Source organism: Pleurodeles waltl, chromosome 4_2 (genome assembly GCF_031143425.1).
Source record: "Pleurodeles waltl isolate 20211129_DDA chromosome 4_2, aPleWal1.hap1.20221129, whole genome shotgun sequence".
NCBI classification, from domain to species: domain Eukaryota; kingdom Metazoa; phylum Chordata; class Amphibia; order Caudata; family Salamandridae; genus Pleurodeles; species Pleurodeles waltl.
In genome coordinates, this window is record NC_090443.1 from 832,493,707 (window position 1) to 832,510,425 (window position 16,719).

General features: G+C 41.4%; 1 protein-coding gene and 1 long non-coding RNA gene across 5 annotated transcripts in view; one reads left to right on the forward strand and one right to left on the reverse strand.

The window, feature by feature from the left end:
- NFIA (nuclear factor I A) overlaps window positions 1-16,719 on the reverse strand; it is an 807,499-nt gene that overhangs the window by 625,860 nt on the left and 164,920 nt on the right. The window lies entirely within an intron of this gene.
- Window positions 15,890-16,719, forward strand: part of LOC138293365 (uncharacterized) — a 74,451-nt gene continuing 73,621 nt past the window's right edge. The window contains exon 1 of the long non-coding RNA XR_011202980.1: window positions 15,890-15,983. This is a non-coding gene — a long non-coding RNA (uncharacterized lncRNA). The remainder of the gene's footprint in view (window positions 15,984-16,719) is intronic.

Sequence of the window (16,719 nt, forward strand, 5' to 3'; positions counted from 1 at the left end):
GCTCCTTCGAACCGGGGTGGGTTCAAGAAGGGGTCCTGACAATCACTGTGGGCCTGGCATAGGGCCGGTTGGGGGAAGGCTGAGGCACTTTCTTTCAACTTGGCAGGAGAGTGTCAGCGATCATTGGGTGCTGGACATTGTGGCCAATGGTTACGTCATCGATTTTGTTATGGTGCCTCCGGATACGGGGGCACGTCCCACTCCTCTGCCTGCAGTCGGGGCATGAAGGGAAGCATTGTTGGACGGAGTCCGGGACTTGCTTTTGAAAGGGGCCATTTCCCGCGTTCCCCTGGAGGAAAGGGGTCTGGGCACTTATTCTGTCTTGTTTCTGGTTCAGAAGGTGTCAGGGGGGGTTTCGGCCTGTGCTCAATCTGAAAGGACTTTTCAGAGGTTCCTAAGGTTTGCTGTAGATCAGGAGCATTATCAGTTTTGTGTACTGCCTTTCGGCCTCAAGTCTTCTCCTTGGATTTTTACAAAGGTGCTGGCCCCCCTGGTGGCTTTGCTGCATTCAGAAGGGTTGTTTATTCATCCATATCTGGACAACATCCTGATTCATGCGCCCTCACAGGGCCTGTTGCGGAGGCAGGTGGCCCGGGTTCTGGTGGTCCTGCAAAACCACGGGTTTTTGATCAACTGGGGGAAATCCGATTTAGTCCCATTCCAGGATCTGGATTTTCTAGGCGCTCGGTTTCGGACTCTTCTAGGTTTGGTGACGGTGTCAGAAAAGAGGTTGAATGTACTCCAGTCCATGGTGAGGGAGGTTGTGTTACGAACTGCCCCGTGCTCTTCTGTGGTTGCTTTTGCAGGGTCATTTGGCGTCGGTGATTTTTCTGGTCCCTTGGGCGCGTTTCCATCTGCTTTGCTTGATGACCTGGTTCCTGAGAAGGTGGGCGCCAGGGTCCGGTTCTCTGATGTCCAGGATTCCGAGTCAGGGTTGATTCGCAGGGAGTTGAGTTGGTGGCTGGATTCCAATCATCTTCGGGTAGGGGTGTCTTTGTCTCCTCTGAGCCCGGTGGTGGTGACAACGGATGCCAGCCTTTCCGGATGGGGTGCTTGGATGGGGTCGGCACAGATTCAGGGGTTCTGGTCCCCGCTGGAGGCCAATCGGTCGTCGAATTAGCGCGAGTTGAAAGCTGTATTGTTGGCTCTGATACATTTCCAGGTATCCCTGAAGGGAGCTGCGGTGCTTGTGCGGACGGACAACTTAGTAGCCAAGGCTTATGTCAACCGACAGGGGGGGACCAGGTCGAGGGCGTTGTTCAGTCTGGCCAGGAAGATTTTTTTGTGGGCTCAGGAGTGGGTTCCTTCTCTCTGGGCTACGTACATTCGGGGGGTGGTCAATGTTCGGGCGGATCTGCTGAGCAGGGTGATTCCTTCCTCTCAACTTTTCTCCCTCCGGAAGTCACTGTTTCTTCATCTGGTTCGTCTCAGGGGTCTGTCAGTGCTGGATGTGTTTGCATCCACAGAAAATGTGAAGCTAGGTCGCTTCTGCTCCCGGTTTCGGTGTCCTCATGCTTGGGAGGTGGACGGGATGTCGTGTCCTTGGCCGAGGGTACTTTTGTACACTTTCCTGCCGTTTCAGGTGATCCGGTCTTTTCTGTTGAGGGTGCGGCTTCTGGGGGCCAGGGGTATCTTGATTGCGCCCCGTTGGCCGAGGGCAAATTGGTTTCCATTGCTGCGACTGATGGCATGCGGCCGGATGTGGCCTCTTCCTCTTTGTCCGTCGCCCCTGGAGTTTCCCTGCCTCTCGATGGGGTCGTTGAGGAGGTTACACTTGACGGCCTGGAAGTTGAACGCTGGGGTTTGACGGGTCTGGGGGTACCAGTGGCTTTGAGTTCTACTTTGCTGGCTTCCAGGCGGCGTTCCACTTTGCTTTCCTATGGTAGACAGTGGAAGGTTTTTTCTTCTTGGTGCTTACGGCATGACTTGGATCCTACCTGCGCGTCTATCTTTGATGTGATGCAGTTCTTACAGGATGGTGCGCAATTGGGGTTGTCAGTGGCATCTCTGCGGGTGCAGTGGGCGGCTATTCAGGCGTTTAGGGGTCTGTGGGGTAATCTTCCGGATGACGGTCATTTGATGCCTAGATTTTTTCAGGGGCTTCTTAATTTGTTTCCTCGCCCTGTACGTTCTTTTCCTTCGTGGGATCTTTCTTTGGTTTTAGATGCATTAACTGCTGCCCCTTTTGAACCACTGGGGGAATGTGATTTACGCCATCTTTCTTTGAAAACATTCTTTTTGGTGGCCATTACTTCGGCCCGCCGTTTAGGGGAATTGGGGGCCTTGGCCTGTTCTTTTCCTTTTTGTAAAGTTTTTCAGGATCAGGTGGTTCTTGTTCCGGTGCCTTCTTTTATTCCGAAAGTTAATTCTTCTTTCCATGCTCGCCAGGAGGTCATCCTTCCTTCATTTTGTCCGAATCCCTCCTCGGTGGAGGAGGTTCGTTTACATTCTTTGGATGTGTGCAGGGCATTGTTGCATTATCTAAGTGTGGTGGCTCCTTTCCGTAAAGGTGATTCGCTGTTTGTAAATTTTGGTCCGGCCCATAAGGGGGAAAAGCCTTCCACAGCGTCTTTGAGTCAGTGGGTGAGGTCTTTGATTTTGTTGGCATATTTCTTGAGGATTCAGGGCCGTTCTACCAGGGCTATGGCGGCTACGGTGGCTGAGCTTCAGGGGACTTCTGTGGTGGAGATTTGCAGGGCCGCCACTTGGGCCTCTCCCTCCACATTTGTTCGGCATTATAGGCTGGCGGACTTGGGTGGTTTGGAGTCGGTGTTGGGTCACCGGGTCTTATCCTTTATGAGGTAAATGGGATTGGATCTTGGTGGTATGTGTGCATTCTAATAAATTGTTTGTAACTCAGTGTCCGTCTCCTGTGTGTTCTTTCTATGTCTCATTGGGTTAAAGGAAGGCGAGGGAGGGACGGGAGGTAATGCGTCCATTTCTTATGATAATGGCATTACTCCTAGTCCTCCTCCCTCGCCTTCCTTTACGTTCCCTCCCGCCCCCCCGGTACGGACAGTCTGAGTTGCTTCTTGGGCTTGGTTTTTGTACAGGAGGTGGTGGGGGTGGGGGGGGTTTAAAAGGGGAAGGGAGGGTCTAGAGGGAGGCGGGAGGCCTCATTGGTTTAAAGGAAGGCGAGGGAGTAGGACTAGGAGTAATGCCATTATCGTAAGAAATGGACGCATGATCTGTGGAACAGAATCTAGCTTTGTGCCAACATTGGTGTAATTCTGTTTAGCAGTTCGAACTGTAGGCATGTCCTATGGAAAATGAATGGGGAACACGTGTTTTGGGACCCTCCGTTTTTCTCGCCCCCCCGTGTGACATATCACCCCAAAACTTTCAAGACAGAAGCTGAACTTAAAAAAGTATACGCTTTGAAAATTTTGTGAATTCGTCAAGCGGTGCCAAAGTTATTAGCAAAACAAAAAATGCTTTTTCTAAAGCAACTAGGTCCTAAGTATAACTACCTAGTGGGAGCTGTAGAAACAGAGTTCAGGGACTGAATCGTGTGGTGTCCGAGTCGGGTTCCAGTTCCACGATAATCCCTAATAATCACACGTTCCTCAGGTACATCAAAGGACGCCTCAGACACTTCCTGGATTCAGTGAAAAGTGCATTTCACTGAATCCAGGAAGTGTCCAAGGCATCCGTTGATGTACTTGAGGGACCATGAATGTGATATAATATAAATAAATATATATATATATATATATATATATATATATATATATATATATATATAGTCGTCTCTCCTGAGAATTCCTGTCCATATCCACAATCTACTCACACTGCAAATACAGGAGATAGCACAAGCTGGTACGAATTGTTTGCTTTTGAAAAAGGGAATTTTTGTATCATGATATTAAAGTGCAAAGTGCAAGTGCTACAAACAGACTGGCCTATGCGTTTTGGCAAAACCCTTCAAACGGCCATATATATATATCACATACATTTGTATGTGACCCTAAAGTAAGAGTTATAATTAGTGAAAATATAATGCATACTAGAGGATTGCGCTTCCAATCATTTTTGAGTGATTCCTAAGAGCATGGGACATCTTCCTCTCTCTATGTTGCTTTATTATTTTCATGTATGTCTGCACAGATCTACACATAGCAGACCTGCTCCTTTGTACCTGCTGGCTAGGAGCATATGTGCTGATGCAACATGGCATCAAACCCAGCTACCTCCATGAATTGTTCCTCAAGGAACTTTTGACACAATGATGCTATTTCAGAATTTGGGTTACTGGTTGATGGGGTAAAACCCTAGTTAAGCAGCAATCATATTTCTTGTCTGTGTGAAACACAAGCAAACCTTAAATTAACTTCTGCTCAACCCTCTGGTAGCTTGGCAAAAAACAATTAGGGTTAACTTATAGGCAATGTGCAAAGTATTTATGCAGTGCATAAATAGCAATAAAGTGAAAACACAACACAAGAAAAATCCCCTAATGATTAGGAAAAACGGAATCAATTTCATAAAATATTTGAGACCAGAACAACAAAAATCTAATAAGTGGAACTGGAGGTAAGATTTAGGTGAAAATAGCGTCAGAGGTGCAAAGCGCCAACTGACGGTATCTGATCGCATTAGACAGGGACAAAGTCACAAGTTCAGGCTGACTGCAATGGAGCGCAGGCTGGGCACAGGACTAGTTTTGGCCCCCTGATTTTTGTACCATATGTCCATAATGCATGGTCTGCTCGGTGATGCCTTGCGAGGCTTCACGTTGTCGATTCCAGTGAAGCAGTGGAGCTTGACATTGCTCTGTGTTTGCACTGATGTGCTGTGTGCCAAAGCTTTGAGGGTTTTGTGTAGCTCAGTGTTGGTTCCACTGAAGCTGGCAGCTCTGCCGCAAGGTCACTTGGCATCCAATCCAATGAGGCAGGCAACTGTGTGGCGAGGCGTTGTGGGGCTTCACTTTGTTTTACATCAGTTCTGCAGAAGCTTGCAGCTGTGTGGCAAGGCTTTGTGGAGCTTTGTGTCGCTTTGCGTTGGATTTGGTGGAACCTTCATTTAGGCCAGGAGAGGCTCCCTCTGATGTTAGCGAAGGGCACAGGAACTGGGAAGGCACCACTTGGGAACCAGCAGAGGACATCAGTGCTCAGGCAGGTCCAGTTGCAGGTCTAGTGCAGCAGGTCAGCTGGACAATTGCAGGGAGGACCCTGGAGTTTGTTATGTCCTTGAAGCTACATAGGTAGTCAGTCATTAGAACCTTGGAGTCACACAGCCTTGGATGAAGGGTGAAGATCCAGTCTTCCTTCTCAACAAGCAGGACTGGCCTCAAGCAGCAGAACAGCAAGTCATCCTTCTTCTCTAGTATTCACAGGTCCAGGAATGTACTGAAGAGTTGGGCTGGAGGGCCCACTACTTACACAAGGTACCCACTTTGAAGTGAGAGAAGCTTCTACAGCCCTCCCTCTGCAAGGGTGTCTGGAATTTAATACTTCCCTGTCCTGCTCCCACCTTGTCTGGGAGCACAAAAGACTAGTGTGAAACCCTTTGATGAGTGTGCTGAGGCAGAGTCTCTGTGATGTGCTAGTGTGGCAGATGACAGCTCCACCCCCTACCAAGTGAGAGATGGCCCTCCCTCTGCAAGGGTGTCTGGAATGTCATACTTCCCTGTCCTGCTCCCACCATGTCTGGGAGCACAAAAGACTAGTGTGAAACCCTTTGATGAGTGTGCTGAGGCAGAGTCTCTGTGATGTGCTAGTGTGGCAGATGACAGCTCCACCCCCTATCAAGTGAGAGATGGCCCATCTTGCCAACATCTATTGCCCCTTTTCTCACTGTCTGTGAATAATACACAACGACCAACTACCAGCTACACCTAGTCATGTGACCCTGGATACAGACTGAAGGCCCCAATTGGTTAGGACAAAAAAGCCAATTTTCTAAAAGTGGCATTTTTAGAATTGTAACTTAAAAAATGAGTTTACCATTAAATAGGGTTTTAAATTATAATTCTTTAGACACCAAACCAAATGTTCCCACTTGCTCCCAATCAAATGTTATTACTAATAAAAAGCAATACAAAGGTAACCAATTGTATCCTTTGGGAGAGGTAGGCCTTACAGTAGTGAAAAGTGAATTTAAGGGTTTTTCACTACCAGGACATGTAAAAGTTAAAAGTACATGCCCAACATTTTACATACACTGCATCCTGCCTTCTGAGTTTTGTAGGCACTACTGTAGGAGTGACTTATGTATACTAAAAAGGAAGGTTTGGGCCTGGCAAAAGGGTTATTTGGCAGGTCAAAACAGCAGTTTACAACTGCACAAACAGGCTGTAATGTTAGTATGAGACATGTTTAAAAGGCAAAAGTTACTTAAGTGCATGGCTCCATCAGGTCTACAGGACCACTAGTAGCTTTTAATTTACAGGTCCCGGCGTCATGTAGTACCACTTTACAAGGGATTTACAAGTCAATTAAATGTGCCAATTGGTTGTTTTACCATGTTTAAAGGTGAAAGCACAATCACTTTTGCAGAGGTTAGCAGTGAGAAAGTGCACAGAGTCCTACAAGTCAACACAATATGTTCAGAAAACAGGAGGTGAAGGCAAAATGTTTTGGGATGATCCTGCAGAAAGGGCCAAGTACTACACTGTTTAACATTTATTTTTTCCATTATGTTCAATTTTGAATCTCCTTTCAAAGTCCTGCAAGCTGACACCATTGGGCTTCTGCAGTCCTGAAGGCGAGTGATATTTTCTTTGCATGTTAAGCAGCTAATTCTGGCATGGGTGGGCTTCAATACTAACATGTCTGGTAGCCTATGCTTGCCTCCTTTGTGGTCAGACAGCAGGACTATGATCATGTCCTTCAGACTCCCATTCCCTCAACCTACCTCTTAACATTGAATACTTAGTTGCCGTACTGTAGCTGGAACCATGTGATGAATTCAACATTTGGTGATAGTGGTGATCTATCATTAAATAATTGTAACTGATGTATTTCTTTGGTCTGAGAAATGTGATTGAGACTATTCTATTGTGTTTTAACATAATTCATTGTTAATCTATCTGAGCTATTGTCAGAATTACATCAGAGTAACATGAAATGAGTGCCTCGAATTCCATTATACTATATGGCCTCATGGCTCTCTTCCCATTGCCAGAAACACTTTGTTGAGTATGTACATTTTAGCTACCCCCATCTTGTTCTGGAAGAGAATGCAGAGTGTGTCATGTTGTTAAAGTGAGTTCATCACATACGTTTATATAGTTTGTATGCATATTGTTGTTGACTAGCACATTTATTTGTTCATGAAGACTACATTAACTATTGCTTTTCAATGTGTACTATGTACACTGCATGTGTGTTTTAAATATAGACTATAATGTTATTAACAATGCATGTAAAACTATTTGAAAATTGTTTGTAAGGCTCACTACTATCATGTTGATTTCTGTATGTTCTCCACTGCATTTCATATGCACACTTGCACACTACAGATGTTAATCATGTTGAAATGCAGTACAGATCACTGCAAGTGCAGTAGTATTTTGTAATTTCATATATTACATCAATGTACAAGACAATGACTGGACTTTCATGAAGGCTCTGAGTTTAACATGTGACAACATAACATGGTGTGGTACGAAATGTTTGTTCACATATTATCTTGACTGATACGTGATTTAAATAAAGTTGTTGAAAGTCAAAAAGTTGTTTAATTGTATAATGGTTGTAACTAATGCTATGCTTTTAGGTATTGTAATTAACTGTTTTTTTGTTAGGAAATTGTTAATAACATGTCTACCTTCACACAGTAATTGCTGTATCCAAACCACTGACTCCAGTAGCAGCCCCTGATTGAAAAAGCATGCATATACTCTGCTATTGTTAGTACTCATATTGCCTCGTTTAAGAATTTGTGCTGTCAGTTTGATTTGTAATTATTTGTCCATCACACCATGCTTTCTGTCCTCCAAACTTTTCCTCACTTCATCAACTGTCCTTGACTCTATGCCAACGGCATTGTTATTGAAAGGCATTAATGTTGTCAGTAAGTGTTGTCCATAGTGCATGTCTGCCACAACGTACTACATAGTCCTTAACTACATAATGCATAATAATGTCAATTTCTGTGTGTTGTTTAGCCTTTGATTTTTTGGGGCAGCACAGCTCTCTCCCTGGTCTTTAAATTTCCCGAATTTTGTGTTATACTGTAGTCAACTGTTTTATGGTTGCATCTAGCTTCTCCAGCTATTGTATGATACCATGTGCTGTTTTGTGACTATTGGTGTCCTTATGTTCTGCATTAGCTTCAGTGATTAGTTGTGTAAATGGCCTTGACTGTTGTTTTGTGTAATTTTGTGCACTGTGCACAACATATGTCCCCAGACCTTTACCATCACATAGTGTTTGTCTTATGTCTGTGTTGGCATTTATGTTGTCTGCAGTTTAATATAAAATTAAGTTGTTGTGATATTTTTACAATGAAATACGCAGTGATTCAATCAATGAATATTTTGCCTTTAAGATATGTAATTCATTTATTATTATTCATTTGTGTAGAAGTATTGATATGTTTGAGGCAATTGTGATTTTGTCATATATTTTCTGCTTTCATCCTTGTTATGCATACCCTTGAACATATTGCACAGCGTTTGATAATTTACACCATATTGGTGAGACATTGCTGCGTATGTAACATACATGTATCTGAATATGTGAGCATGCATGCGTATTTCAGACATCAGTGTGTATTTTGTGCAAATAAGTGTTATCAACTTCATGGTGTTTGAAAATGGCACAACAATGGGTATTACCTGAAATGATTCTTTAGCAAGAATGGATAGACCCACTATTCATGAGTAGTGTTGGGTGGGATCATATAAATGATATATGGTTACATATTTTGCAATGTCACATTGTTAGGTAATTCCCCGACTCTCTTGAAGTTAATAAAATTCACAGAATGCTTTCATGCATATCTCATGGATTATGTGTATCCTAAATTAAGTGTGGAAATTAGTGTGCTAACTCTGGGTGATTATGGGCGAAGGAATTCCAAAAACCCCAATTTTTAGGGAGTAAATGGAGAAAGAGAAGTTGTCTTATGGAACAATATTTCTGGGTGAAAGAAAGCTGTTTTTGTTTTTGTTGCTCTATGTTTATAATTTTTAAATCACACAACAAATGTAAGTTATGTCTAGTTTAAGTTATGCCATTTTCAATCCCTTTCATTGATCTAAATGACGTTTATTTGTGAATACAATTTATATAAAAAATAACTTGTAAAACATTCTTAAGTTATGTCCCATTCACTTCCCTAGTTTTGTAACTTGCAATATGAGGTATAATTTTAAAATGCTCTTAATACAAAATTCCTTATTGGACACTATAGCAGCTTTGTAAATTAGCTTCATAGAGTCCTGCAGGTCACCTTAGGCCATTGTCACATTGCAGTCAAGTACATATCTTTTGATTATTCTTGTGTTTATGCACAATTCAGGCAGGTTAGTTGATCCTTCTTTTATCTTTTCTTAAACAGATATTTGTATACATTTACTGAAGGTTAACCTGACGCAGACAAGGGCCCAGCCAGACCCTCTCCTTTGTTAAAAGAAAATAAATGCAGCTGTCCAAAATGTTAGAGGGAAGCTGTCTCACATTTTCACCACTGGTGCAGCCCACTTCCACTACTGGTGCAACACAATTCCACCACTTGTGTAGCCCACTTTAAGCACTGATGCAGCCCACTTCCACCACTGGTGTAGCCACTTCCTGCATGGACACTGCCTTTGATACTCTCACTAACCCTTTGGCAATTTGGTTCAGGTGAGAGAATTCTGCTAGTTCATTCAACAACATAACCCCTTTAATATCAGACTAAAGTAAACTGAAAAAGCAATCATGCAAGATCAATGGCAGTCTGTTCTTTGAAAGTGGTAGGGTGTAATGCCTGAACTAAATTGCAATGAGTGGGTGAAGTACACTTCCTTCCTCATGGAAGGTTTATGTGTAGTTAAGGTGTTATAATGCGTATAAATGTACAATGAATGCCATACTCATACAAGGAGTAAAAATAATCACCTTCCAGAGTGGTTAATGAGCCAAAGGGAAAGGTCAGACAGGAAAGAAATAGGAGAGTATGTAAATGGTAAAGTGGGTAACATAGGCCTCCAACGAAAGCAGTCAACAGGTATTATCCCGGTTCTTGTTTCTGTACAAATCGGACATGCTCAGGCTGTTTGGGCTTAGCTGTTCCTATTGGAGCAGGAAAACTGATTACCTACCTGATGTGGCATAGCGAGCAATGAAAGATGGGCTGGAATGTAGCCTGAGTATTTTCCAGTTGCTGAGAATTTTTCCAAGCAGTCCACCTATTACCTTTGTGTTTTCCTCTGTTTACATTACTGCCCATGGTATTGTAGGTGTTGTGTAACACATAACAATACGAAATAAAATGTTTAAAGCAAGTTATCTAAGTGTTCCAGAAAACATTTTGTCTAACACTGGAAATACGCTCTATTATTACATATATACGGTGTGGAGGCAGGAAAGCCAGAAAAGTAATAGAGAGAGCTAATACAGAGCCAAGCCAAGAGTCTGCCTTTAACTCTAAGATCCAAAATACAAGCTTACAGAATACTTGGCCCATATATCTTGCAAATCTCTTCACATGAAAATATGACACATCCTCTGCAGAGTTCAAGAATATGCATTTCTTTAAAATGTGGAAATATTTCATTTTACAACATTAGATTGTATCATTGCACTGAATTGAATCTATTAAAAATTATAGTTTATAAATGTGCACTTACAAACATTAATGACACTCATCACCCTCTATATGCCATTAATGAATGAAAAGCATGAATGAATTTGTCATGTGCATCCTTCATGTGGTTTAGGTTGTTATTATAATCTAATAAACCACATACAATTGAGTTTTTTTTATACAGTGCACATCCTAACCTAATGAATAACACGGTGCTCTCAAATGTGATAATGAAGAAAAAGGAGGCACAGTGAAATTAATTAAATGTCTAGGATTATACAGTTGAAGAACGAGGAAGCCAGGATTCATCTATAGCTCCACATGCTGCAATTCAGCCAGTAGTTGGGTTTCTCTTTCTCTATCCCATTTGACGTCAAAGGTTAACGCTTTTGTTGCACAATATTGTTAAATAATTTAGAAAGTAAACTATTTTAATTATTGTAATTAAAGTCGGCCAAAATAAGTATTTAAAAATAATGATAATATTTACAAATACTCTTCTATACAAATATAAACCAATTAACTACATTAGTAGTGTTTGAAAATGCATTTTAAATATATAGTTATTAAAGTTATAAATTCAATAATTATTTTCACAGAACTATATTATAGTTACTACTTTATTTGATGATATATAAATATCATTACATACTTTTGGAAAAATTTTAATTGAAAACTAGGAAAAAATGAAGGTATATAACAACATTATTTTAACTAAAAACACCAACACTTAGTTAATATAACCATTGTAATCAAACATATGTATCTCAAAACACATACTTTAAATTAATTCAGCCATTTAAATAAGTGTAATAATATTTAAATAAATATCAAAACTTTGTTAAATTATTAAATAAATTGCAAAACAGCTACAAATCAATTTAAAAACTCAATATTCAAAACAACAAAAAAATCAAAGAGTAAAAAATATACTTTTAATTACACTCCTACAATTATTATACAAATATACATAATTTAATGTGGTGGTGAGATTTGTAAGTCTTCATCCAGTCCAAAAAGCTTTGGGGATAGTGCAGATATTTTGGGAGGTCAGATTTAATATTCTAACTCAGGGTCAACAAACACTGAGTAAAGTGTATTCATTGGGAGAGGCGGGGTGTCAGATTTACTATTCTGACTCCAGATCTAAAAGCATTGGGGGAAATAGGAAAGTTCAAATAACTGGGGTAGATCAGATTAACTATTCTAGCTACAATCTTATAAACACCAAGGAAAGTGCATATTATTGGTCGGGGTTAGAAATACTATTCTGAATGCAGTACATTTAACATTGAAGAAACTGCATATAGTTGGGTTAGAGTGTCAGATTATTTTTCTAACTCCAATCATACTAACATTGGAGAAAGTGCATATATGAGGGGTGGACCTATTTGCTATTCTAACTCCAATTCTACAAGTATTGGGGAAAGTGCATATCATTGGGGGTGGGGGAAGAATTACCATGTAACTCCAGTCCTATGTTTGCAAAAGTACATATATTTGGGTTTGAGGGGGTAAAATGACTTAGGAAATATTTTGTGTTCTGTTTAGTATAAAACATCTGTCACTCAGGAGGGGCTGTAGAGCATCTTAGATAGCCTTTTTTTTTACATGATTAGCTGTGTGACTACAACTCGAAGATGTCTCTTGTGTACTTCCTCTCATATCTCTATCCACTTTCCCCCCTTTTTGACATCAGTATCGAGCACAGCATTGGATGTGTTTGGCACTTTTGACGAGGAGCAAGTCTGGTGGATTCCACATCATTCCTGGAGAAACATTTGGATTTAGGGGTTAGTGGTACCTTGAGACTGGGGGTAGCCAGGGACAACATAGCTGAGTAGCGACAGAAAAGTTAGGCTATCATGGAGGGGATCTTCAATGATCGGAAAGTTGGAAGCTGACAGGTGAGGTGGCACCTTAAAAGGAGAAGTGGACAGTGTGCAGGTGGGGCAGTAACAGAAGAAGTAGTCAGTGAGCTGTGAGGTGGTCGGTGAGGAAAGGGTAGTGAAGGGCAAGGTGGACACTGATGGCAGAGCTGAATATTGATAGGAAGCGGGTCAATGGTGGGTAGAGTGGACAGAAACAGGACATCTAGCCAGTAATGGGAGAGGTGCAATGTGTTTACACATTTGGACAATGTTGTGCAAAGTGAATAGTTGTGAGAGACATTAACAGTGACAGCAGAGGTGCACAATGATAGGTGAGAGAACCTGTATGAGAGATCTACTGGTGATGCAGGCAGTAACATGAAAGGTGTACTGTGACTCATGATTAAGCTGTGAGTGGAGAGGTGATCATGTGTGCCAGGAACAAGAGAAAGAGAGGGTATTGAGTAGAGAAGCTATAAATGCTTGAGAGAAGTGAGATTGTGGGAAGGGCTTAGTCCTGTACCCATAGTGCCCCAGCACCATCTTCACTGAAGCAGACTTTAAATATGCTTTGATCACTGCATCATATTCTGCCCTCCCCACTCACTCAAGTTTAAGAGGGCTGTGACAAAAATATTGTGGGCAGGGGGGCTTCGCCGTACAAAGTTTGAAGACCACTGCTCAACATCTCTTATCATATGTGCACTGCTCTCACTCAGCTAAACGTTAAAGTCTACTTCACCAGCATCTCACCCATGACAAAGATTCTTAGTAGTCTTGGGTCACCTTAAACTCCCTTAAACTGTATCCTCTTAGAGGAGTTTCTCCTCTCTGCCACCCTCACTTTTCCCCCAACTGTTCCACTATTGTCATTTGTTAGCTTACCTTAATCAAAATTCAATTTTGTAAATCTTAATTGATTTACTTCATTGAGTTAGTGGCCTTCACCAGAAACAAAGCCTCAATTTACAACCACACATCAATCCTCAAACACTTATGTGGTATTAAATAATAAATCTGAGATGTGATTATTAAATGGTGTTTCAGTCTTTAGCCTCTCAGCTTAACTATGGTGCTCCTTCATAGATGGGATTAAAAAGATACCCTTAGCATCTCTAAAGTGGCTTTATATATGTGTCAAGAAAAAAATACTCCGAACACCCTACACCAGGACTCTCTACCCTTCAACGGTTTCTCTTACAAGCTGAAGAATTTTCAAGGTGGACTGAAATCTTTCAAAAAGCTTTCCACTCCACTACCAGAAATACTTATCACAATTTTAAATATATGTGGTGTTCACTGTACAGGAATTTCTCTAATTAAAGTTTTACCCAGCACTGTGAACGTCAGTAATCTTAAAGAAACACAGGTTGAATAGTACGATAGCAATAACAAAAATATTGTCCTACAGAAATGTTGTATTCCTAATATCAACTAAAATAATTACGGTATGTACATAGATGTAAGGATATATTTACTATTCTGAACTCTAAATCTATATATCTTGAAGCTATTTATATCATATACAATATTTTTGTAGAACTATACTTACAACTCAATATTCTGGTAGTATGCTCAGTGGTTACCTTGGCATTGTTTGTTTAGTGGTTGGACCTGGCTGAGGTTGAGGGAAGAAGAATAGATGTCCTTCTATAGCTGCTGACTGAGGAGGAGGGACAGTTGAGCAGTAAAGTTGAGCTCAAGCTGTCATAGTGAGTACCACAGTCAAATGCTGCTGGTGAAGTCTGAGACCCGCATGAGGCTGCAATTACAAGCCATTCTTAGCACCAACGTGTCACCACATTAAATGTACATTATTTGTTTTGCTATTTGAAAGGATGTAATCTTTCAATGTACTAACCAAGACCACCTTTCTTTTGTTTTACAATTGTCCTTTTGTGTCACGTATAAGGTCATCTGCCCATTAATATGTAGAAAGTATACATGAATTACAATATATACATTTTAATTGTTCTGTCTTTTACATTTCTATGTGTGCTAACATTTAACCCATTTGTTTAGCACGGGTTTTTTTCCAGAGCAATAACATGTCCAAAAACTTTGAGTTCCCTGCATGTTCCAATGCACTCATCCCAAGCAGCACTTTCTGTAATGTAGCACAATAAGTGCGTTTGACATGACACCTCATCATGTTGTTTAGAAGGGTAGCTCAGCAAACTGAGTGCTTGTTGGTGATATATTTGTGCTCTGTACCTCACAGGTGTGAATCTTGGCAAGTAGACTCAATCTTGTATCTTTCCGAGGCCGGTACCATCACTCCCAATTTCGATTTGGTAATAATATCTGTAAATAAAAAATATCTATCTATGTATCAATCTATGCATATATCTATCTGTCTTTCAATTTGTCTGTCTGTCTGTCTATTCAAACTAATCTTACCTATCCTGGTGCCAAACGTCTGCTCGCTGAACAGCCCTAAAGTTCAGGCGCTGGTCATAGGATCCCAGACTCTCTCTTTCCAACGCCGTTTTACAAGAGATACCACATACAAAGAGTCTCCTGTTCGTTCCTCAGAGAGAACTTTTTACCAAAGCTCTCCCCCTCTCCACTCCTCAATCAAACGACCCTCTCGGTGAATAATGATTGGAACTTGAAGTTCTCCAAAACCTACATTATTAACGTGGACATACAAAACAAACTATAAAGAAAACTGAGGTGCGGACTCATAACATACATTATATTTCCATGTTGCGCTTTAGAATTATGGTTCATCATCAAAAAATAATGGCAGGCGAATACCCACCCGCCCCCATTATTTAAGTTGCTAAAATAAAATGAGGCTCTCCTTTATATTTTTTTCAAATTATGTTCAGTCACTCAGTGCAGTAAAGCAATGTAAACGTTGCTTAAAGATAACCGAAGAACGCTAGCTACTGAGACGTTTTTGAAATCTGATCAAAACGCATTTATAAAACTTGCTATTCTAATTAGCACATCTTGTGGGAAAATGTAGCAAGTGCGCACCCTACCGCCAAAGTTGCTGAGCTGCACCTCAGAGAGCTCCAACTCAGCAGTCACAATTAACCATTTCAGTGCCTCATTTTCGGCACTCTTTGCAGCAGTCCGAATGAATTAAAGTACTAGTGCTTGAGGTTTGTAAAAGCAGCAGAGAAGCACTGTCCTCTTTCTTTTTTTCTCGTAATTTCTGCAATATCGCTCATCAATGGTAGAAAACAGAGCTCTGCTCCTTTAACGCTAAACTGCTCACCATAAAAACACAAGTGATCTAGCAGCTCTGACTGAGCAGTCTTTGTTCCCGTGCGCAGCTCATGAACGGTTTCAGTATCCATGCAGCGAGAAGACGAGCCGGCAACCCCCCGTGTCACCAGCAGAGGGTGATCTTTGCAGGTCAAGGTAAGTTCACTGAGGAATTTGAAGCAGCTTTCCACAGCCTTAGTGCTTCAGACGGGGGAATGTGGACATGTTTGCGTGCCTTTCAAGATTATCCTTTTAGGCATACTATATACATCTCTCTTCCTATGACTTACTCACCCATTGTATGTCTCATACACATTCCCCGCTTTTCTCTATTGTGTCCACTCACGCCACTCTTTCCCCTTGCTTATTTCTTCTTTGTGCCCCAGCCTACTTCTCCCCAAACCCCCTTTTTCGTATTTTCTTCTTTCGGCTACTCTCCTAGTTCTCTGTCTATTCTCCCTTTCCTTAACTTGTGATTGTTTTGTTAGCTTATACAGCCTTCCATCACATCCTTTATTTTTTCGTACCTTAGTTCCCCAAACCCTTCAATTTTGCGTACCTTCCTCCTGTCATTTCTCCAGTTTGTCTTGATTCCTCGCTTTCTTCCTTTCTTCCCCATTATTCTCCCTAACCAATCAATTATTACACTCTCCCTCCGTGTCATCCTTCCTTACTCCGCCCTTTGCTCACTTCCTCCTTCATGCTGTCCGCTCTAGCTTTTTCTTCTATCTTCCTACTTTTTCTCCTTACAGCCTTGTCACCTTGTATTTTCTTCCTTCTGTTTTCTTCCTTCCTTTCTCTTTTCCTGTTTTCTCCCTGTTTGCTCCTTCTACTGATCAACGTTTGCGTTGCTTAAAGTTTCCTCTTTTTCCATGTCATATTCCAACAGTTT